Below are 24,440 nucleotides of genomic sequence, written 5' to 3'. Positions count from 1 at the left end.
AGAGAGAATCTGGTGTTTTGCTCTCAGGTTGAAGAGAATACTGCTGGCAAATGGAAGGAATGAACTTTGATTTCAAGGACCTCAGTTATTTTTTCCTCCTCCAGTCGTGTTTTTTTTCTAGGCAAGTGTTTGTCTCCATCCTTCCAAGGATACTGTTAATCTATGTTCTGACAAAATCCTCAGAGAAGAAGAAAGCTTATCTACAGGAAATATAAAGTTATAACAGAAAAAAATTACAATTTCAATCTGAACACAGGGAAAAAAGGAGCAAACCACAATATAAATTTTAATTTATAATTTATAAAGGAGCATCCTTACTATGACAGCCTAAGTGAATTTATTGGAACTAAACAGTCATAGTTAAAAAAAAAATCACAATAAACCAAAATTGGTAGTAGGGGGAAGAGGAACACATATGCATGTTTTGGGGCAGGTGGGGTTATGCCACTAAATAAGTCTGTTTTGATGGCATATGATCTACTTTTATTTCCAGGAAAACAGAGGAATATATTGAGTTACTCTAGATGGAAGTGCAATTGGTGGCACATACAATCACAAAAAAGAGCTAATCTATTTGCCCACCCTTGGCAAAAAAACTTAGTGACAGGCATGCAAATCATCTCTTCTTTTTCTGCCTTCCTTCCCTCCCCATCTCTGTGTATGTGTACACGTAGGTGTGTGTATGTAGATGGAGGCATGCCGGGCCCACGAGTTCCTCCCTGGATGAATCATCTGGCTCTGTCATGGTTGTAAGGGAGGCGTTACAGAGGACACGTCCTCTAGCTGAAAGCAGCAATGTGGGTTATTAAAGAAATAAGAAGAGCCTCCTAAGAAGAATAGGTTTTTTAACCACTACTGCCAATTAAACAAACAAGATGTTCCCTTCCTACAGAATGTTCCCATTTTCAGGCCTACGTTCTATCATCCCAAACAGTGTTCTTCCAAACTTGAGATTTGATTCCTTTTCATGTCACAAAGGTGCAAAGTGAGGGGGTCATAAAACATATGTACAACGAATAGGACCCACTGAGACTGTTTTTCGAGAACCCATTTGAGCATTTTTAGGGAATACTGGGTTCTAAAGAACTGTAGAAGAGTGGCTTAAGGACTATCGCCACGTGTTCCTATTATAGGGAGACTTGGAATGATTTGAATAGCCCGTCCCACTCTGTCAGTTACACCCATCTCGGTGATGTCCTATGTGAACAGAGGCATGAACACAGCAGAAAGGCAGCTTAGCTCAATTATTTTTTTAAGTTTACTTATTTACTTAGAGAAAGAGAGAGAGGGAGAGAATAGGGAAAGGTCAGAGGGAGAGGGAGAGAGAGAAAGAGAGAGAGAGAGAGAAAGAGACAGAGACAGAGACAGAGACAGAGAGAGACAGAATCGAAGCAGGCTCCACATTGTCAATGCGGATCCCGATGCAGGGCTCGAACACACAAACCCTGAGATCACGACCTGAGCCAAAATCAAGGGTCAGATGCCTAACTGACTGAGCCACCCAGACACCCCAGAAAGACAGCTTAGCTTTAAATGCAGCCCTTCTTAACTCTGACTGTAAAAGAAGCACTTGGGAAAGTTAAAAACCACAATGGGGGGAAAAACACAAAAACAAAAAAAAAAAAACCCAAGAAACCACCATCTACACAACAACTGAGATAGACCAATTAAATTAGACCCTCCACTACCCCCAGGTTATTCCAGTGTGCAGTCACGCTTGATACCCTCATTTGCTTCAGAGATAGTCCAAGAGGTCAAAAAAGAAGGTATTAAGACAAAACCCTTGGCCTGTGGGAAAATTTATCAGAAAACCACAGGGCAACTAATTCTCTGCCCAATTCTCCTAAAGTAGGTCTGACAAAAATCTCTCTGTAGCAGCTCTGTGAATTCTGCGATCCTGGCGAAGGTTTAGTTTTGCTTTCGGTAGGAGCTGGTATCTGAGTGGTAAGCACGTGGGTTTGGAGTCAGGTGCTTACAGGCTTTGTGACTCCAAGCCACAAAGTTCATCCCTATACCTTACTCACCCTCCCTGTGAAATGGCACTTCACACTGTTGGATTACAGGAGACAACTCACAGACATGCCTCAGAAGAGTTTCTGACACGCAAGGAAGCAGTCAGTATTCACTTCGAATTTATTGGCTATCATTTCTTGCAGAAAAAATAAAGCAGAGGGCACACAGTTAGAAATGTATGTACAGTGTTAGGAATTCATTTCAGTGACTTTGAAAAAACCCCAACTACACGTGGTAAGTCACTATCTGTGGTAGCACTAGTTATCATACCTCAAACAAAACAGTTGTTCATCCACCTTTATGGTTTAAGGTTCTAGGTAAAATCTTGGTCAAGCAAAGGGTTTTGCAATTTAAGGAAATGTGTAAAAATCCCTGTGTTAACATACTTTACCCTTATTTTGTAGATTTAAAACATATTGTTAGAAATAATCACAGGCAATGGACTTGTCTTCTCTGAGGCCTCTCTGATTTGTATTAATTTGATGGATGCCTACCATATACATATACATATATATATACACACACACACATATATATATATATATATATATATACACACACCCATATATATACCCATATACATACATACACATATATATACCCATATATATATACGTGTATATATATATATATATACCCATATATATACATATCCATACACACACACACACACACACACACACACACACACACACACACACATATACACCCATATATATATGGGTATAGCTGTGTGGTCAAGCTTTTGGCTTTCAGTCGTGTACAAGGCAAGTTAGCTCGGTGCTGTGCCCAGCTGCCGACAGTGGTGCTGATGTAGAGGAGGCTGTTCCTGGCCACAGACTTCCACTGAGAATGCCAAGAGGGTTGACCAGCACAGGCTGAAAATGGCCCTGCATCTTCAGAAACTTCAGAAGTTTGTAATACTCAGGAGAAAAAGTCTGATATCCAGTTCTGGTGGGAATATCCGATTTTAGCTGTCCATCATGATCTCAGTGAAGACAGAAGTATAATTTATTATTGTTATTACACTGGCTGGTGATTGGAAACACATTACCAATGTACAAATTAGAACCTCTAATTCTAAGGTAATTATCAGCCAATTTTAGAGCTGTTAACACGATTAAAATTATGAATATGTTAGCTGATTCACCCTTGCAAATCAGATTTTGATTAGATAATACTACATGCAAATAGGTACACTATTCAAATTTCTTAAAAGTTTTTTTTAGTAGAAAACCTTTGACAAAATTGTTCAATAATGTACGCAGAGCTAGGAGAGGGAATGAATGATTGATGGCTTTCCCCCCATAAACCTTATTAAAGGTCCTGATTTGGTTGGTCTCCAACTGTTTTGGCTCAGAATTAGGAATTCTAGTTTTGATGACAGCTCATGTGCACTGATTAGAAAAACATCTCTCAAAGCTATTAGAAAGGCAAGTTAATCACCAGAAAAATAATGGTGATAGAACAGTATTTCATACCAAAAGTTCTTGACATGTCTGCTTTTAATTTATTATACGGCATATGCTCTTAATGAAGCATCGATGAACAGTGGGTACCTACAGAAGCATGGCTCTGTAGGTAATATCTGAAATCCACCTACAAGTATAATCTTTCTATAAATAGCAGCAGGCAGTGCAAAGTGCAGTATAGTGCGTGTGTGGTTGTATGTATGGAACTGTGTCAATTTCCTAATATCTACGGAACTTCATTTACAGTACAACTGGTTGTCTAAATTGCATCAACTTGTTTTAAAAAAGGTGGTAGGTCATCTGGTTGGGAGACAGCAACAGGACAGAATAAACGACACAGAGATTTGTCACATTTCACAAGGATAAGAGACACTTCCAGTCTTGTTTTTGTTGGCAAGAACCAAGTCATTCCACAGATTATAGGCCTGAAAAAGAGAATACCCTCTTTCAAGCAGACAAGGAAGTTGAATTTGGAATTTCAATGGTTAACGGTACAGAATGAAAAAGATAATATATCTAATGTAGCCACCATTTCTTTAAAATGTCACTCAATAGATCTTACCCCTTTGGAATAAGTGAGAAATACTTCTTTAAGTGCTTATTCGGATAAATGACATAAGGTTCTGGTTTCATATTTGGGCTGATTTTTAAAAAGGAAAACAAATACTGTATCTTTGTCTAATCCGATTCCTACAATGATTCCGGAGTCATCTTCATTAAACACAAAAGGGATCACCTCCCTCCTCCGTTTAAAATCTCTCCCCACTGCCTACAGAGAGATCTGACCTTCCTCTCACAGTCTGTGAGCCCCATTGGGATGTGACCCCACCGACACTTCTAACAGCATCTCTCACCTCCACCACCTCTAGTGTGTACCTGAACTACATCAGTACCTTCTGACCTATCATCACACACTCTTGTGGAGCCTACACCATCTTCCTCGAATGTGCTGTTTCATTTTATAGTTGCTACAAAAGATTTCTCTTCAAAGATTATTTGTAATTGTGACATATCATAGCTTACCAAGAGAACAAATTAGCATATAAATGACGAGCCTCTGGCATCAAAGGAAATATTCAACAATAGGGATGTGTACGTACACACGCACACACACACACACACACACACACACGCAAGTTACAAATTATTTAAACTGTGTGGAAAAGTAAGTGTTTTTCCCAACTTACAAAAAAAAATAAACTACAACAAAAACTTGATCTGACTTGATCCTATTCATAGCCCTATGGCAACATATAAATTACTGTAATACAGAAACTCACAATAATACATGGACATCATAACAGACTTAGAATAGATTTAATATTTCTCCATGTTGGGAAAATCAAGTTGAAGTATTTCATATCCCTATTCTCCTGGTTTTATGGTTCTTGGCAATTCTTTTCATTATTTTTATTCTTCAGGCAAGGCTGCCAAATCCTTTCCTAGGCTTCATCCACCCCATCGCTCAGGGGTCCCGGGCTCCAGCCCCCACTTTGCTGCCAAGCTCCCTTTTACTGCCTTGGCATCAAAAATGAAGCGCTGCCCTAATAACCGGTGTGTGCAGGGCAAACAGTAATTTCCTTAAAGCCCCCTCCTTTCACAAATCGGAACATGGCCTAGAATATTACAGTCATTTAGCTGATCATTTGCTTCTGCTTTTGATGTCTCTGCCCCCTCTTCCTCGCCCCTCTCCTTTACATGAAGGACCAGGATTTTCGTGTCTGTGGTTCCCATAATGAAAATGAAAGGACCTGACAAGTGCTGGAAATAACTGAGTGATAATTCTGATCAATATTCTAAATATACACTATGGTCTACAATGGCATATACTGACTCTTGGGACCCAAACTGCTGTGCCACACAGTATCAGAGAGGCTGATTAAATGCTGGCACATATCTCAGGAGAAAGGTTGAAAAGTTTGAAACTTCTCAAAGTTTCTGCAAAATTATGTCAGATAATTTTGAGCTCCCCAAAGCTCTTTTCTAACGTTTTAATCCAAATCCCTTTCCATTCCCTCAGGGATCCATCCATCCCTTGATCAACCTGCTGTCCACTTCTCCAAATCAATGAGACCAATCTGTACTTTGACTGCAATTTCCGGTTGTATCATCTAAATTGCTTTAAAAACAATTTAAAAAGGCCAAAGAGTCTAACCAAAGGTTCAAGGCACCAAGTGCAAGGCATTATTAATCCTTCAGAACACACACAACAAAGGAAATCATTCAGCACCATTTCAGCATATTCCACCACTCAGGAGATTCGTGCATATTTAAATGAATTAATTTATTTTCCGCAACTTGCTCTTTAAGAGCTTAAGTGGCCATTTGCTGTTGCTTATTTCAGGATTCTGTGCCCTTGTTCTCTGAGTCACCAACTTAGAGCTTGAGTGCTCCAGGTGTATTTATGCTCCCAAAGTATTTTAAATTACCCATTAGGAAATCCAATTTCCTATTTATAAGACTCACAAGTGATTTTCCACTGTTCACTTTTCTCTTAATTAAGGATACAGGCTTGTATTCACAGCTGAATTTTTGGTATTCTATATTATTGGCTCTGTAACAGCCAATATTTTAGAATGTCATTGATATCAGAATCACAGAATCAGTTACGACTGGCCACTCGTGGGTTCTCTTAATATTGATATTTTGGGTCCCCATAAAAATCATCACCATGATAGTATCCATTACTTATAATACTCTGTGCCAAGCACTCGATGTACACTATCTCATTTAATCCTTTCGACAGTTCTAGGACATTGTTATTTTCTCTATCACTATTACAGTTTGATGAGAAAATGGAGGCTTAGAGAAGTGAACCACAGGGTCGTATACCTAACAAGTGGCAGAACTGATTACTCAAACCCATCACTTCTTCCTTCCAAGCTTTACACTGATTAATGTCCAAGGCATGTAGACTGTGTATTAGAGGGTACCAGAATGATAGGACCCGGTTTCTGCCTTTAAGGAATTTATGATCTAGTTAGGGAAAGGGGCGAAGGAGATTACACCGACACTACAATCCCAGGCTATGAGTGCCTTAAAGAGACTTGCAAAGTGATTTGAAGATTCTGGGAAACGAAAGATCACATCTAGGTGGGGGTATAAATCTTCAAAAGGCAATTGCTGCTCTGTAGAAGCCCAGAAAATAAGGTGGGATTCAGAAAATGGAAGTGTGTAGTTCAGGGCATCTATAACTGGCCCATTCTAGGCCGCTGGCCTTGAACCATGGGTGATTTACAACAAGGAACCAAAAACGATATGGTTTTCGCTGTGGACTGAAAGCCTGTCATCTAGTGGTGGAAGCCACAGACATGGCAAACTTCCGGATTTTGGACACGGGAGAACTGGATCACAGTGATGGACAGGGTTCCTTAAATTCTTGTTTTGAGGGAGCTCTCAAGGCATATCTTATTTAATAGGACAGAAAGGAGATCTTCCTTAGCACAAAGTGTCATTTTAATTTTTTAACTTTTTAAAAAATATTTGTTTATTTTTGAGAGAGGGAGACAGAGCATGAGTGGGGGAGGGGCAGAGAGAGAGGGAGACACAGAATCCAAGGCAGGCTCCAGGCTCTGAGCTGGCAGCACAGAGCCCGACGCGGGGCTCGAACCCACCAACCGCGAGATCATGACCTGAGCTAAAGTCAGACGCTCAACCGACTGAGCCACCCAGGCGCCCCAAAAAGTGTCATTTTAGAATCACCTCAGGTATAATCTTTGATTCCCTCCTCAAAACGGCCTTTACTGCATCCTCTATGTGGTTAAAAAAAACCAAATTCAACTGTGGACGTTTAAGGATCTAATTGGCTTTATTCAAGGATGCAGAAATCCAGCAGCATCCCACTCAGCAAGTAGAAAGGAGCTGGAGGAGCTGAGCCAACGAGGGCTTTTAGAGGCAGAAGGGGGCGGAAAAGGAAGTTTCTAACAAAGAGTGGATTGTTTCAGGCAAGGTTCCCTCCCTTTGGGGGAAGGGTGGGGGTCTATCTTGCCGATTACCTCACTAGAGCTGATCCGGAAATTCCAGATTGACTGGTTAAAGGTCTCTCCAGGGAGAGGCTGAAAGTGGGGTAAAGTCTGGGTGTGCAGTTGTAGGGGCTCTAATTCCATGCTGGCCTTGTTGCTCCTGACTTCCTTCCTTCCTATCTTTCTCTAAACAATGTCTACGGTCTGACACAGTCCTCTGGCCACACCACCGTGGCCAGCCCCACGCCGACCTCCTGCTCGGCTGTTGTGTCCACTGTTCCTAACTCCTCCTGGGAGAAGTCACCCCAGCTGAACCTCCAGATAATGATGCAGTTGGAACAGGAGGCCAAGCCTTGGGCTAATACTTCTTTCTTGATTTCATGTTAGCACTTGCCATCTGACCCAACCCCACAGCAACTTTATATTCTGCACGTATCTGCTCAGGGCTTCCTCTGCACAGGGACCACGCTCGGTGTTCAAGGTATAGTAGAGAGCTAGACAGGCGATAGTCCCTGCTCTCGTGAAGGTCAACCTTTGAGGAGAAGACAGACAGCAATAATTTAATGAGAGGATATCAAACAGGATGACTGCACTGAAGACAAGAAAACAGGGTGAGTGCTGGTGTGCTTTGTCAGGGAGGGCAGGGATGCACATCCTTTCGACCTGCTCATTAGAGAACACTCTCCATGGAGGAGTAACGCCCAGGCAGACACCTGAATTCTGCAATGTGGGAGGTCCACTGGAAGGTACGGGGAACAGTATTCCAGGAAGAGGAAAAGCAAGTACAAAGAACCTAAGACAAAAACCACAAGGGCAGGAACCAGGCCAGCTCTCAGAGCAGGACTTGCAGCCAGGACAAGAGCGAAGCGTTTATTCTAAACGCAAGGGCAAGTCATTAAAGGTCGGGGTGGAGATACACATTTGAGAAGCAAGGGCATTTGGACGTATTTAAAGCTCTAGGTGGTGATCAGATCAGTTAGGGACAGCTGATAGACAGAAGGGGACTGTGAAACAGACAGAATGGAGAGCGGCATTTTCTTAATGTGAAATGGAGTTGGTAAAATATATCAGTTGACCTCTAGGTAACAAACTTGTCTTCAATTTGTTTGGCTCTATTGACAGGCATGACAGCATTGACCCCACCCATCCACACAGTCTTCAGGTTGTTTAGGTCAAGTACAATAAAGTCACTGAGACACTGGTAGCATTTTCTTTTTTTAAAGGTTTATTTATTTTTTTTTATTTTGAGCGAGAGAAAGAGTGTGCACACATGAGTGGGGGAGGGGCAGAAAGAGAGGAGAGAGCCAGAACCCCAAGAGGGGTCTGTGCTGTCAGCGCTGAGTGACATAGGGCTCGAGCCCACAAACCGTGAGATCATGACCTGAGCTGAAATCAAGAGTCAGACGCTTAATCAACTGAGCCGCCCAGTCCCCCTGCATTTTCTTCTTCTATTCCTACCTTCTTCATTAAAAAATATATTCATGGGTAATGCTAAACAAGAAACGTAGCGAACTGTAAAATTCCACCTACGCCACTCCAACTAACTTGTGACTGCCGTAGGAATTCATGGTAAATCAGTAACAGCCCTGCACACGGCACGAGATGATGGTGTGAGTATGCACAGGCCCCATAACCCTGGACCTCATCCACAGCTACCCTGTCAACCCAAGGAAACACACTAAATCACCAGGAAGGGACAATATTTTAAGAGTGACCTTGAACCTGCTTCAGTGAATTTTTAAAAATCAATCAAAATCACGAGTACTTACATTCAGTTACAGATTACTTGTGGTCCAAGTTACAACCAATGGTGACTTCGGAGCTGCTGCCCTAGGCCACCAGTGCCATGGTCACTGGCCCCAATGTGCCCTGTCCACCGTTCCCCTGGGGGCTTCCAGAGAGGAAATCGGAACTGAGGAACCCTCGACAATTAGTCCTTGCCGTGGTCTGATTATTTACTCAGAAGTTACTCTTACTGGTAAAGATTCATGCCACTTACGATGAGTGCCTTCCTCCGTAAGTGTCTCACCCTAACACCTAACTCCACGCCTCTCATTGTGATCTTTGTTTCTGTTTTGGAAAGAGGAGCTAAACATTCTCCTCTGAAAAACCTCCCCTCTCTAGTCTGGATTCTACCCTCCAGCTTTCTCAGGGCTGTCCCCTGTCACCTGCACACCGCCCCTACCCCCCCATCGATTTCTCCTACCTCTCCCTGGATCTCTGCACTTTCTCGGCTCCCTCTTATTTTCAACATAGGCTGCTTGTGCCTTGGACATAAAGGCCTCTTCGATAACACAACTCCATGCCTATAGTTGTTCTTGAATCATTAACAAACTTCTTTAAAAAGCTTAACGTATCTGCTCCCATTGTGCTTTCCACGTGCACCCCTTTGCAATTACCTCAAGAAGCAGAAATCTGGCTTCTGTCCCTACTGTGCTCCTACTATTCTGCATTCTCAATAGTGACCAAATTATTCCTTCAGTGAAGTCCAACAATTTCATTCTTTTGGAAATGATCCTATTCGCTATTCCCTCTTTAAATGGCACCTTCTTTCTCAGATAACTTATACAATCCTTTCTTTTTCCTGCCTTGCTCACTATTCCTTCGTTGCCTTTTCTTTCCCCCAGAGTCTAGTATTTCGTACCAACCTGTAAGTAAGCTCGTTTCGAAGGCTAGGTAACCACTTTATTAGTTACTTCTGATTGGCAATGCTAGAGAAATGCGTAAGATCTGAATATGAAAAAGACAGAGCGACTCTGAGGAGTCTTATCAATTAAGTCACTTGAACACCTAGAGTTAAGGTTAAATACAACGGGAACAAACCTAAAGAGGTATACAATCTAGTTAAGTGGATAAAATAAAGATACAAAATAACTGGAACAAACATGAATGCACTTGTTACAGTTATAGAATATCGTAGGGCCGTGCCCTGTAGGACACAGTAGAGTAACACTGAGTTCTCTGGTTTTCTTCTTTTTGCAAAGCAAATCTTGTAAGTTTCATGAGTGGCCACACAATGAGAGAACCAATTTCAGTTGCCTTTGTTTTTATGATACTTGTCCTCAAATTACAGTTTTATATGATTTTCAACATCTGTAAGAAGGGAACCAAGAAAATGAAATGTTTTAGACCTTGCCTCATGCTCAGAGTGGTAAAGAAAGGGGCAAGAGAAATCACCTAGGGGAACAGGGAGATCCTTTAAAACTCCAAATTCCCCATAAGGTGAGATTTCTAGATTCAGGCCTCTGTGGACCATTCCTAGGTAGGCCCCCCTTCCAACATACACTCACTTACACTCAAAAAGGGTCTGTGGTGGGGCGCCTGGGTGGCTCAGTCGGTTGAGTGACAGACTCGTGATTTTGGCTCAGGTCGTGATCTCATGGTTCATGAAATCGAGCCCCACATCACTTTAAACCTTACCAACTTCTGGCAGAGTTTACAGTTATTTTCACCATTAAAATTCAACTTATCCTTTATTATCCTAATTGTATTAAAGGTTTGTGTTAAAGATCTCTTGCTTCAACATCTTTCACTGTAGTGCAATCGACTCTTACAGAATTCATGCGGATAAAAATGCTCGTGCTAATTTAAACAAGGTTGCTAATGCATAAAACAAGCAAGACACTATTCTAGCCTACCAGGAGGCTGTGCCAGTAACAGGCACCAAATGTGAGGCGAATGCCTTCTAGTAAAGGGACTAAGAAATCTGCACAAAGAATGATGCTATAAGGTAGATACACCGTAGGGCTATGCAGTGCACTTGAGGAATTTGGAGGAAAGAGAAAACAGATTTTGTTAGGAAATCTTCATCAAGGATATGATTTGAAGTGGCCCTTGAAGATGAGTAAGATTAGTGGGAGGGAGGGGAAGATGTCAAAAGGAGAACACACTCTGGTAATACTGTGGGGTGGGGTCATGTCTTGTGGGAGAAAAGGCATGTGCTTTGGACCTCCAATGCTTTTTGCAGGCATTCAGGAGGAAAGAACAAAACGAATAAAGAGGGACAACGCTGGAGACTGAAAGAGACAGAGACGGTTTTGTTCAAAGTCATTCATTTTAAAGGAAACAGAACCCGATCCAGAGGTAGGTGGGAGCGGTGCTCATATTTGTATCAGAATGACAGCTGAACCAGGAAGAGAACAAAGCCAGCATCACCCCCCTCATTCACTCTGTCCTACATGCACAAACCAGATTTCCTTGTGCTAGTAACGTAAAACTTCTTTTTCCTTATCTATACAATATCAGCCTCTGGCGGGATACAGGTCAACGGAAAACACCACAAGGGTCAGTTTGTATTTTTCTTAATTGCACGTCGCATTTAAACTGCCAATGATAGCTTGCAAATAAATACTTTTTAAATGGGTATAAACAAAAGTTGGTTACCAGCTGTAGCTGGCAAAAAAAAAAAAAAAAAAAAAGAAAGAAAGAAAAATCAGAAAGCCTTCTTGCTGGGATAATTTTGCCGTAAGCACATTCTTTAGCACACACCCATGCATACACACACACACACACACACACACACACACACACACACACACACACAGAAGGAAAACCGGATTTAGGGAAGGGTAGTTGAGGGAGACAAGTTGTTAATTTGCAATTAAATGGGTCCAGCAAACAGATGAGTGAAGAAGGCCAAGGAGATGTGCCCAAAGGAAAACCGTGCAATTGAACTGAGGAGGCTGCCAAACTGTGACGTTGGCACAGGGCTGCCAGGAGACAGCATCACTACTAATGAATCAATATCAAAGAGCGTTTCATTGGCTGCAGCCAGACCTTCAGCCCCGTCTCAGTGTAAATGAGGGGCAGTAATTATTTCCCATTCCTGGCTTCACCGTGAACTTCTGAGGGGTGAGAACCTTCAGCTGGAGATTATGAACCGCAGTGATGCCACAGGACATCTTCCTCCTTGACGTTCAAAGCACTTCCAAGTAGTGAACCACATCACAGGAAACCTCTGAGACGGGTCTGCACGTGCAACATCAGCTCCCGACCCGGCACCCAGACACACACCCTCCGATTCTGGTCCTGTTACTGCTTCCTTTAACTGCCGCCCCATAGGGAACGGAGGAGAAGGAGGTCTCCTTGAAAAACTAAGCCGTTGGCATTTATAACCTGGACTCTTCCAATTCTCTGTGGCTTCAGCAGCCGGTGCTCAAACTGAAGAAAGCCTTGACACCACCTACCCAACCTCATTGTACAGATGAAGAATCCACCTGGAGTCCCAGTTCAGGATCTGAACCTATTGTCCTGTCCTCTTTCCTCTGCATTGTTAACCCAAGTAAACAAAGCAGACATTTTTCTGCTGCATTTCAAGGGAAACTCAAGGTACAAGCTGTACAGAAAGAAGGTAACTTATGTTATATAATAACCTCCAGGGACTTATTTTGTCAAGGGCTTTTGTCAAGCATTGATGTATCCCTTTTTGGTTGTTTTTAATCTCAAAGCCAGAGGACTGCTACCCTCTCTTGCTAGTTCAGTTCTGTTCCCTTCTGTGGGAGAGGAAAGAAAACTACAGGGTAGTTTCCTGATGCATAATTAAGCTTGAGAACTTGACTCCTCTCTTTGTAAATTGCATCTCGAGTTTCCCTTGAACTACAGCCTCCCCCGCAAAAAAGCCCAAATATTTCTTCACTACAAACTTTACTTGGGGTACACAGTTTTACAGAAAAGCTCTTTTAAGTGGGATGCTTCTATTTTAGCCTGCATACTGGACATTTCCCCAGTTTGATCTCCCCTTCTTTTAATTTAAGCCCAGAATTCTCCAAATATTTTCTGCTTTTTCACAGTTTGGCCTCCAAGCAATCTGGAGGACAAAGTGGCAGCTCGCCGCTGAGAAACCTGCAGGCTGTCTAAACCTCCTGCAACCAAGCCATCCTGCCCTTTTTATCACTGTTCTTTCTTTTTCATCCTTGAATCTTCAGACACTCAAAAATTCTGTTTTAACCATTTGTCCTCTTTGTGAATGCTAAATACATTTTTTTTCCACTTGAATCTTTATTACAAGTATCTTGAGAACCATGGTGACTGACATTTGGCTTATAGTCACCCCAGAAATCAGAAATCGCAGTGAGCAAAATTACACCTGAATTACCCACCTCTCCAAAGCTGTGTGGCTTATGATCTGTCTTACAGAGTGGAAAGGAGTTGTCTTTGAGGGGGAGGGGCTTGCAACATGATTTTAATTGCCAAGGTGTTAATTTCTATCTCCGATGTCTTTGATGCTGCCCAAACTTAAGGAAAATTTCTTTCATTTAGAGAAAGGATTTTGAGATAGGTTATTTCACAATGTCCAATGCTTTTAAAAACAGATACATAATTCACCAGTGATGGATCCATCCTATGTGCACAGAGGACTAAGTTAGGCAATATGAACTTGGGACAATTCACTTAACATCCTATGACTCAGTTTCCTCATCTATAAAATGGAGATAATATTCTGCATTAACAAGAGGGGTGAGGTGGAGTGTGGAGAAAAGATAGGTGGGAGATGTGAATGTACTATTCACAACGCAAAGTTTGATCGTTTGGACACAGTAGAAAATTATACCCAGCAGGCTATTCCCATAGTAGAAGTATATTCACCCACACCCCTTGATTCTTTCTCTACAACTCATGTAATGACCAAAAGTTATCGCTTTCTTGTCTCCGTATATTAGCTGGATGGTTGAACGCACAGAGCGCTCTCTGAATCAGCACAAAAGTGCAACCTGGAGGAGGGGACATAGAAGGGGACTCCCTAGCTTACACTAAAGTCATTCTCATCCGTCAACCTGCCCACATAAATACTGGGAAATCAACTCATTTAAAAACTTGGGAGGCAAACCTGAGTTATAATAGTGTTCTTGAATGCAGGTCAGTGAAAAATTGGTCTGCTCACAAATTCCCATTTGTCATATTGCCTACGAATGCACGTTAATTGTTTTCATATTTAAATGCCTAGAATCAACCATAATAAATGTGTGTTGTCAGGTTGTAGGGAGTTTTCTAAAAACAAAACAGGATGATTATGGCATATAGTAAATTATTGTTGGTTCCTTGTGCTCTCAGCAGAATCACAAAAGGGCAAGGCCTTACGAGAAGAAAAATCGTTCATGTCTGGTTCAAATCCTACAACACAGAAAACAGAATTGGAGCTGGGCTAATGAAGGAGGTATCTAATACAAGTTTGTATAGGCCATATGTTATTGGTCTTAAGCATCTGAAAATGTAATATTTGCTTATAAGTAGAATACTTGAAAATCCTTCTCAGTGACATAGTCTAAATGCTAATTTTGCTCCTCTCTTTGTCCTATTCTTTCCAGAGAAGTAGTATCTACTGCTCATCAGCAACACCCCTAACGTTGCCTTCTTCATGAAAGCTGGGTACTAGAGCTGCCCACGACTGTCACTTTGCGCAGTGTTTCCTCAGGGCTAATATTTAGAACATATCAAAAGTTGCAGTTGTGTGGTCTATAAGCCCAGACTGACCAAATCTAGGTACATACTAAGACAACTCAAACTTATAATATCTCACAGTACAAGTATGTGCACATGGCCCAGGTGTGTGTGGGGGTGGGAGGGGGGGAGGGAGGGAGAAGGGTAGGGGTAACGGTGATAGTGGCATAAATAAACCAGTAATGTGATGGAATATGGGTGCTCAGTTAATTAATTAATAAACGCCTGCTTGATCTTTAGTGACCTTAAGAGCCCGGAGACTAGTAATATGTGGCTATGTAAGCAATATAAGGAAAAGTCAAGCTTTCTGCCTTTTGCTTTTTTACCATCTTAATCACACATCAGATAGCTGCCTGTTTTTGATGGAACTATCAGTTTCTTATGTAAATACAGCTTCAAAGGCTAAGAAAAGGTAAGAAATGTAAAAAAGGATAAAAAAATAAACAGGAATATGTCTAATAAGAGACTGCCTACAACCCCACAGCTGGACGGAGCTTTGGCTCTGGTCTATGCAAACCTGACTCATTTCTCGGTTCTCAGGGATCAGAATATATTCTTGGCGAAACCTGACTTCAGCCCTTGGAGAACAAAAACCAGACGGATGGAAAGTGTTACTCTCGTTATCTTTGTGGGCACCAAATAAATCGTGCTCACACAGTCTGCTTTGTTTTTATGTTGTCTTGAGTCCTTATCACAAGTCATCTGAGGCCAGATGAAAGACAGCACTGAAATTCAGCTTCTCAACGGAAATACAAACAGTTCTCATACGTTAATTTTCAGAGTAACTGTAAAGATTCAATGATCTAAAAACTGCACTCAGTAAGTATTATTTCAGAAAATTATTTAAATCATTGATTACAGACCTGATACGGGAGGCTGAATAATATCTCCACCACCTCCCCAAACGTCTACACTGCAATCCCTGGAAGCTGTGAATCAATTAATTATATGGCAAGAGGAGTTTTGCAAGATGCGACTAAATCAAAATTTTGAGATGGATTGTCCTAGATCATCCAGCTGGTCCCAGCGTAATGACAAATTCCTTAAAAGCAGGAAGTTACAGAGTCAGAGTTGGAGGAAGAGATGTAACAATGGAAGCAGAGGACAGAGAAAGGGATTTGGTGATGCTATGCGGCTAGCCCTGAAGACCGTGGAAGGAATCACGGGCCAAGGGGTACAGCCAGCCTCCAGAAGCTGGAAATGGTAGGAAAAGGATTCTCCACTCAAGCCTCCAGGAGGAAGGCAGCTCTGTCAACACCCTGATTTTCGTTTCTGAAGACGCATGTAGGATCCCAGTCCCTACGACCAGAAGATAAAGGACGCACTACTTTGGGCCACTGGTCGGTGGCAATCATTTGTTACAGTACCAATTTGAATCTGATATACCTGGAAACTTACATCATGAAAAATTTAACAAATATGGTTATTCTTAATCTATCAAACATCACACATTTTAGATTTATCTATCTTTCTATGTATTTAGTGCCTGTAATCAAGCATCAAAATTTCCTGCAGTGAGAGTAGTGAAGGAGATCAGGAGGAGAAAGCTCTATGCCCAGAGTCGAGACAGCTGGGTTTTAGGTCAGCTCTAGTTCCAGGAAGCTGTGTGGTTTGTGCAAGTCATTTTGACACCTTAGTTATTTCACAAAATCACAGGTCTCAACAACCAATGACATTATTAGGATACTTTCTTCTTGACATTGTGGTATAATAATTATTCCAGAATCTAAATAAAAGAGACAGTATTCATACAGTTTGGCTCATACATCATAGAAATTGCCATTTGCTGGTACTTACTATAGAGAATGCATTAAAAAAATCGAGATGTATCAACAAGATTTCTTTTTTTTTAAATGCATTCTATTAGTAAAGAAAGTAATATTCTGCTATTTCCATAATGTAGTCCCAAAGCATAAGAAATTGCTCAGCAAGGCCTAGAGTAATGAAACTGGTAAGTGCTGTTATATTAAAGTTTTACCAAATACTTGGAAATATTCAGTACACTATAAATAGAAACGTAAGGCCTCCTTGAAAAACGTCTGTGAAAATATTTCTTTGCAGTTATTATCCTAAATTATATAAATAATATAAATGTAATATTGTAGGTATGGCCATTATAAGAAATAAATCTTTCATCCCTGTATCACACATGTACATTTACATAAATTTGTTAAAGAACTTTTTTATTTCTGAGTTTTGAAAAGATTCTTAGTGGAAAATTATTAATGAAGAAAAATCAATACTGGAATTTATAGCTAGCACTTTCCATTTATAAATAAAAATGGGCTATGAAAACATTAATGACTTTTCTAAATTAATCATTAAAGGCACAGAGATTGAACGTCATCGATGGCTCACTGAACACAGAAGGGGGAAAGATTTCTCCTATCCATGTGTAGAGATGGTGCTTTTTGTTTATTTTTATTTATTTTTATGTTACTATTGTTTTTTCAACATATACTTCATTGTCAAGGTGGCTAACATACAGCGTATACAGTGTGCTCTTGGTTTGAGGGTACATTCCCATGATTCATTGCTTATATACAACACCCAGTGCTCATCCCAACAAGTGCCCTCCTCGGTTGCATTTCTAGACACCAATAATGAAGCAACAGAAAGAGAAATCAAGAAATCAATCCCATTTACAATTGTACCAAGAACCATAAAATACCTAGGAATAAACCTAACCAAAGATGTAGAAGATCTGTAAGCTGAAAACTATAGAAAACTTACAAAGGAAATTGAAGAGGACACAAAGAAATGGAAAAACATTCCATGCTAATGGATTGGAAGAACAAATATTGTTAAAATGTCAGTACTGCCCAAAGCACTCTACACATTCAATGCAATCCCAGTCAAAATTGCACCAGCATTCTTCTCAAAGCTAAAACAATCTTAAAATTTGTATGGAACCACAAAACACCCTGAATAGACAAAGTAATGTCGAAAAAGAAAACCAAAGCGGAAGGCATCACAATCCCAGACTTTAGTCTCTGCTACAGAGATAAGTGGTTTTTAAAATAACTTTTTTTTAATACATAATTTTCATGTAAATACAACTTCTTCCCCATAAAGCTGTGCTTGCCTCAATGTTCAGTGGTCTATACTCCTTAGAAAGGCCAGCCAGCCACTGCTGTTTATTAATTAGAAGCAAGATGGCTCTGTAGGTCTCCTTCTCTCCCCCCTCCCCTCTTTGTGGCAGTGAGCACACAAATAAAAGAAGGCAAAGGATCAGAACACACGCCAGGTATCTCCTGCAACCAGAGTCCCCTCTATGCTGCGTCCTCCCCAAATCTGCATCCTGCCTACTAGACCTACTTTCCTTTTGTCTTGCCTTTGTTGCCCTGGTTGACTTCCCTAGTGTTTCCCTCTTGAATGCCTAGATTTTAAGAGTAGATGTCAGTACAGAAGAATGAACCTGGACCACTTTCTTACACCATACCAAAAATAAACTCAAGATGGATGAAAGACCTAAATACAAGACAGGAAGTCATCAAAATCCTAGAGGAGAAAACAGGCAACAACCTCTGACCTCAACCTCAGCAACTTCTTACGTGATATGTCTCCAGAGGTAAGGGAAACAAAAGCGAAAAGAAACTATTGGGACCTCATCAAGATAAAAAGTTCCTGCACAGAGAAGGAAACAATCAGCAAAACTAAAAGTCAACGACGGAATGGGAGAAGATATTTGCAAATGACATATCACATAAAGACTTAGTATCCAAAATCTATAAAGAATTTACCAAAGTCAACACCCAAAAAACAAATAATCCAGTGAAGAAATGGGCAAAAGACATAAGTAGGCACTTTTCCAAAGTAGACATCCAGATGGCTAACAGACACATGAAAAAATGCTCAATATCACTCATCATCAGGGAAATACAAATCAAAGCCACGATGAGATACCACCTCACACCTGTCAGGATGGCTAACATCAACGACTCAGGCAACAACAGATGTTGGCGAGGATGCAGAGAAAGAGGATCTCTTTTGCATTGCTGGTGGGAAGCAAGCTGGTACAGCCACTCTGGAAAACATGGAGGTTCCTCAAAAAATTAAAAATGGAACTACCCTATGACCCAGAAATTGCACTAGTAGGTATTTATCCAAAGGATACAGGAGTGCTGTTTTGAAGGGGCACAAGGACCCCAATGTTTATAGCAGCACTATCAACAATAGCCAAAGTATGGAAAGAGCCCAAATGTCCATCAACTAAAGAATGTCTAAAGAAGATGTGGTATATACATACAATGGAATATTAGCGATTAAAAAGAATGAAATCTTGCCATTTGCAACATTGTGGATGGAACCAGAGTGTATTATGCTAAGCAAAATAAGTCAGTCACAGAAAGACAAACACCCTATGATTTCACTAAGATACAAAACAGACGAACATAAGGGAAGGGAAGCAAAAATATGATAAAAACAGGGAGGGGGAACAACATAAGGTACTGTTAAATATAGAGAACAAACAGAGGGTTGCTGGAGGGGTTGTGGGAGGGGGGATGAGCTAAATGAGCAAGGGACAGCAAGAAGGACACTTGTTGGGGCGCCTTGGGTGGCTTATTTGGTTGAGCGTCCGACTTCGGCTCAGGTCATGATCTTACAGTTCATGGGTTTGAGCCTCGCGTCAGGCTCTGTGCTGACAGCTCAGAACCTAGAGCCTGCTTTGGATTCTGTCTCCCTCTCTCTCTGCCCCTCCCCCACTCATGTTCTATGTCTGTCTCTCAAAAATAAATAAACGTTAAAAATTAAAACAAAAAGGACACTTGTTGGGATGAGCACTGCATGTTAAATGTAAGTGACAAATCACTAAATCTAATCCTGAAATTTTTACACTGTATGTTAACTAACTTGGATTTAAATTTGAGAAAGAAAAAAGAAAACTGTACTTGAATAATGAAAAAGAAAACAAATGGCAAAATGAAAAAAAAAAGGGTAGATGTTAGTATTATCCTAATACCAAAACAAGTCAAAGACATCACAAGAAAAAAAAAATCCACAATGTATTTTAGTTTATGGATGCAAAAATCATCAACAAAAAAGAAAACTGTGAACCAACAGTATATAAAAAGAATTATAAGTCATGACCCAGTGAGATTGATTCCCAAGGATGCAAGTTTGGTTTCATATCCATAATCCAGTTAATGTAATATATCAATAGAATTAAACACAAAAATCACATAATCATCTCAACAGACAAGATTTAAACAAGCACAGCCCACATTATTTCATGATAAAAACACTCAACAAACTACAAACAGAATAAAATTTCCTCAATCTGATACAAGACATCTATCAAAAACCAATGGTTGGTGTCATATGTATGGTGAAAGACTGGATGCTTCCCACCTAAGATCAAGATCAGGACAAGGAGGTCCACTTTTGCTGCTATCAGTATTATTTGGATAGTTAATATTGTACTATCGGTTCTAGCCAAAACAACTTGCCAAGGACAGGAAATAAAAGAATCCAAACGAGAAAAGAAGTAAAATTACCTCTATTTATAGAGGACATGTTTGGATACATAGAACATCCTAAGAAATCCTCTAAGATACCATGAGTACTCATAAATGAGTTCGGCAAGGTTACACAAGATCAACTGATACAAAAAATCAGCTGTCTTTCTATAACTTGTACCGAACGATCCAAAAATGAAATTAAGAAGAGAATTTCATCCACCATAGGATTAAAACAATACAATATTTAGTAATAAATTTTAATAAGTACAAAACTTGCAGGAAGAAAACAGCAAGACTTTGTTGAAAGAAATTAAAGATCTAAACGAAAGTACCCTAGGTTCATGGATTGGAGGACTTAACATTATTAATAAAATGGATTTACTTCTCAAACTGATCCGCCGAATCAACACAATCCTAATCAGAATCCTAGCTGACATCTTAGAAGTCAATAAATTAAACAAATTATATAAACAAATTACGTCTATGCATATAATTTGATAATTAAGTTCTATGCTATTTGATCTGCCATATTTTATCAGTTCTAACATGTACATTTCCCCCTCATCTCTGCAGTTATAATTAGTATTTTTTTTCCTTAGTGAACAGAAAATAATAATGCATCCCACAATTGATGGCATCTTAAATGTGATGAAATACAGTCATTTCACCTATTTGTACACTTAAGAAAATGGTTTGGGAGTGGAAAACTTTCACTAACAGCTTCCTTGTGGCGGGGGGAGGGGGGGAACTGAGGCAAAAAAAAAAAAGTCATCCTTATTATCATGTTTGCTCTCTAATGCACACGTTTTATGTAAAAATTTTAACAGTATCTTCAATTCAAAGTAGGTCACTGGTTATCAAAGAATTACTAAGATATGAAAGATACTGTCCTTGAATCAGATAGGAAACACTGAAGTCCCAGTTTCAGGGTGCCCTTTTTTAAGCACCGGATTGGAAAAGCAATAGTTAATAACAAAGACACCAAAAAACGTAAAACACTTCACATGTTAGTGGCACTAACTCACAGCCGGACCTCTGCGTTAACAGCCCCCAAACTCCCATCTCTAGCACAGACCTCTCTCCTGCATGCCAGACTTGTGATCCTAACTGAGGGGAATCACTCTGAGTCATAATGGGGTGAGAATTAAGGGTGTTTCTCACTGAAACTCCATCATTACCGCGTGAAAAATCTTTTCAAGTGGGGTTCTCTTACTTTTTTTCTTTCAAAAATATTTCACTAGGGTTAGATTCTCGTCTCTTTCAGTCAGTGCTATGAAATTATTTCATTCTGCCATTTATTTCCATACTTTGAAAAAACATATAAAAGAAGGAACAATGACGGCATAATTTCACAATCTGTGAGTGTTATAAACAAGAGGGCTGGGCGAATGGAGGGCAATTCCATTTGATATTTTCTTAGGCCAAAGTGTAGAGGAGTTAAAAGGTCTGTCCTGGAGAATTAAAAATTCTTCTTAATCCCTTCCATTTCTTGCTCCTACCTCCTGCCTTCCCCTGTACATGTGCCTTCCTCTGGTTTTCTTCTCTTTATCCCAAATTCGTTTTAGTGCTTTCTTTTTAACATCAACTTATCTTATATGGAGTCTTTCATATACTGATTGGAAGCAAGGAAAAACAGCATACATGACCTGATTTCAAATTTTTAGTGCATCAATCCCTAATGATGTGAATTTGGGCAAATCACTGCCTAGAGCTTGGAACTACCATGTCCTTATCTGAAAAATGGGGACATTTGAAAATTTTTCACAGTCCATGAACCAATTATCAGAGCTGAGGAAAATTAACTAGAACCAAAGATAGGTCACACTTACACATGTAGTGGTAAAACTGTAGGACGTCAAAGAAAAACATAAGGTCCAAAGGACAGAGCTAAAAACATATACGAATGAGAATCAGTTTGCTTAACTGCGGATTCATCAGTCGCAGTAAGAGAAACCCGTAAGAGTATGGCCCAAAGAAAGTGAAAATAAGATTTTATTATATGAATAGCTAAACTGTTCATCAAGATGGCAGACGAAGAGAAGACATTTTTTTGGCAGAAGAGCAGACTCCCATGCATTCTCTTCTTCCTCACTGACAGAACCGTGGTTTCACTCGGGATCCCTATGTTTTTAGAGGCAAAACTGTACATCCCAGCCTCTTTTGCAGCTAGGGTGGCCGTTTGATACTTCTGGCCATTGAGGCAAAAGAGTGGATGCAGGAAGAACTTCTGGAAGTGGTGGAATCCCTGAAGCCTTGTTTTCTTGCCATGTGTGCTAGCCCATCCTCCTGTCTTCCCTTCCCTCTCTCCTGAGGCTGACGAGGGACCACAGCGGCTGGAACTACAATAGACACCTTAGGATCTGGAGGCAAAGGCTGAGGAAACCACAGAAGCCATGCCCTGTAACTGCTTGGGGGGAAAGGAATAGGCCTTTTTAAAGCTACTATTTCAGCCAGTCAGAACTGAACACATTCTTATTTCTTACAGAGAAAAGAAGAAAGAAAACTTCATTACCACCCAAAATATGACTGTCTAGGGGAGCCTGGGTGGCTCAGTTGGTTAAGCGTCCCAACTTTGGCTCAGGTCATGATCTCAAGGTTCATAAGTTCAAGGCCTATGTCAGGCTCTGTGCTGACAGCTCAGAGCCTGGAGCCTGCTTTGGATTCTGCGTCTCTGTCTCTCAGCCCCTCCTCCCGCTCTGTCTATGCCTGTCTCTCAAAAATAATAAACATTAAAAAAATTTTTTTTAATGACTGTCTATAGAAAACCTTAGTGAATCTATACTCACATTTTTTTTAAAAACAATAAAAGCATTCAGCAATAAATTGATAACAATATACTAAAAGTCAATTGTATGTCTACGTACTACCAAGGAACTCAGAAATTTAATTTTTTAAAAGGTATAATTTACAATAGCAACACAAAATATATGGTTCCTAGAAATAAATCTTACATAAGATGTACAGGATTTTATGGACAAATTTTTAAATTATTGAAAGCAATTAAAAAGTTCTAAAAGAGAGATATATTATGTTTATGGATAGGATGACTCAATTACACATAGGAATTTTCTTCCCCAATTGTTGTTTTCTCGCAATTAATCTACACATGAAAAATGATTCCAATAAAACATACAATGGGATTGTGTGTATGTGACACCTGTCAAACTAATGCTAACATTTATGTTAGCATTAACACAAAAAGCCAGGAGCAACTACAGAAAGATGCTTTCCCTCAGCGGTAACCAGAGACCGTAATGAAATATCACCGACATGCATCAGACCGGCAAAAATGCTGAAATGTGACAATATCGAGAATCGCGTGAGGATCCAGAGTGTGGGAACCCTTGCGTTCTCCTGGATGAGTTCACGGTGGCTTTCCCACTGTCACTGTCAGAGCAGTGTGGAACACTTAAGAAAAGTGAAGGCGCTCAGGTCCAGGATGCAGCTGTTTTACTCCTGAGCGTGCACAGCCTAGAGAAAACTCTGGTCCCAGAACCATGTTCCACAATGTTCCCAGCACACTGCTAGGAAACAAAACACTGTCCTACAGACAGACAACTTCAGAGACAGTTAAGCTTCACTTCTAGATGACTGGTACAGAGGCATCTTTCACACTTGTTTTATTATTTATTTATTCATTTATTTATTTTTAATTTTTTTTAACGTTTATTTATTTTTGAGACAGAGAGAGACAGAGCATGAACAGGGGAGGGGCAGAGAGAGAGGGAGACACAGAATCGGAAACAGGCTCCAGGCTCCGAGCCATCAGCCCAGAGCCCAATGCGGGGCTCGAACTCATGGACCATGAGATCATGACCTGAGCCGAAGTCGGACGCTTAACTGACCAAGCCACCCAGGCGCCCCTCACACTCGTTTTAAAGACAGAGTGCGATGAGAGATATTGCAACTCGAAACAGGGAAATCAGGTGAGTTTCAGAACTTGTGACATCATATTTTAGAGCGGGTAAAGCCTGGGAGAGAGCCAGTCTCCAGACCACATGAGGCAGACATCGATCGGTTTCCTTAGGAGGACTTGCGTCCTCTCCTTGACCTAAGAAGTGATCAGCACCTGACTTGAGTTACTGCACCTCCTT

General features: G+C 40.5%; 1 protein-coding gene and 1 long non-coding RNA gene across 13 annotated transcripts in view; one reads left to right on the top strand and one right to left on the bottom strand.

Moving 5' to 3' along the window:
• Window positions 1-24,440, bottom strand: part of TPK1 (thiamin pyrophosphokinase 1) — a 354,405-nt gene that overhangs the window by 66,551 nt on the left and 263,414 nt on the right. The gene's annotated exons all lie outside the window — the stretch shown is intronic.
• Window positions 7,539-23,078, top strand: LOC131508804 (uncharacterized). Its single transcript, XR_009260158.1, has 3 exons — window positions 7,539-8,058; window positions 11,415-11,530; window positions 22,832-23,078. It is a non-coding gene; the product is annotated as an uncharacterized LOC131508804 (long non-coding RNA).

The sequence above is a fragment of the Neofelis nebulosa genome, chromosome 4 (genome assembly GCF_028018385.1).
Source record: "Neofelis nebulosa isolate mNeoNeb1 chromosome 4, mNeoNeb1.pri, whole genome shotgun sequence".
Lineage (NCBI taxonomy): Eukaryota > Metazoa > Chordata > Mammalia > Carnivora > Felidae > Neofelis > Neofelis nebulosa.
Note: the sequence above shows the minus strand (reverse complement) of the source record. Positions and strands in the feature narration are given on the sequence as shown.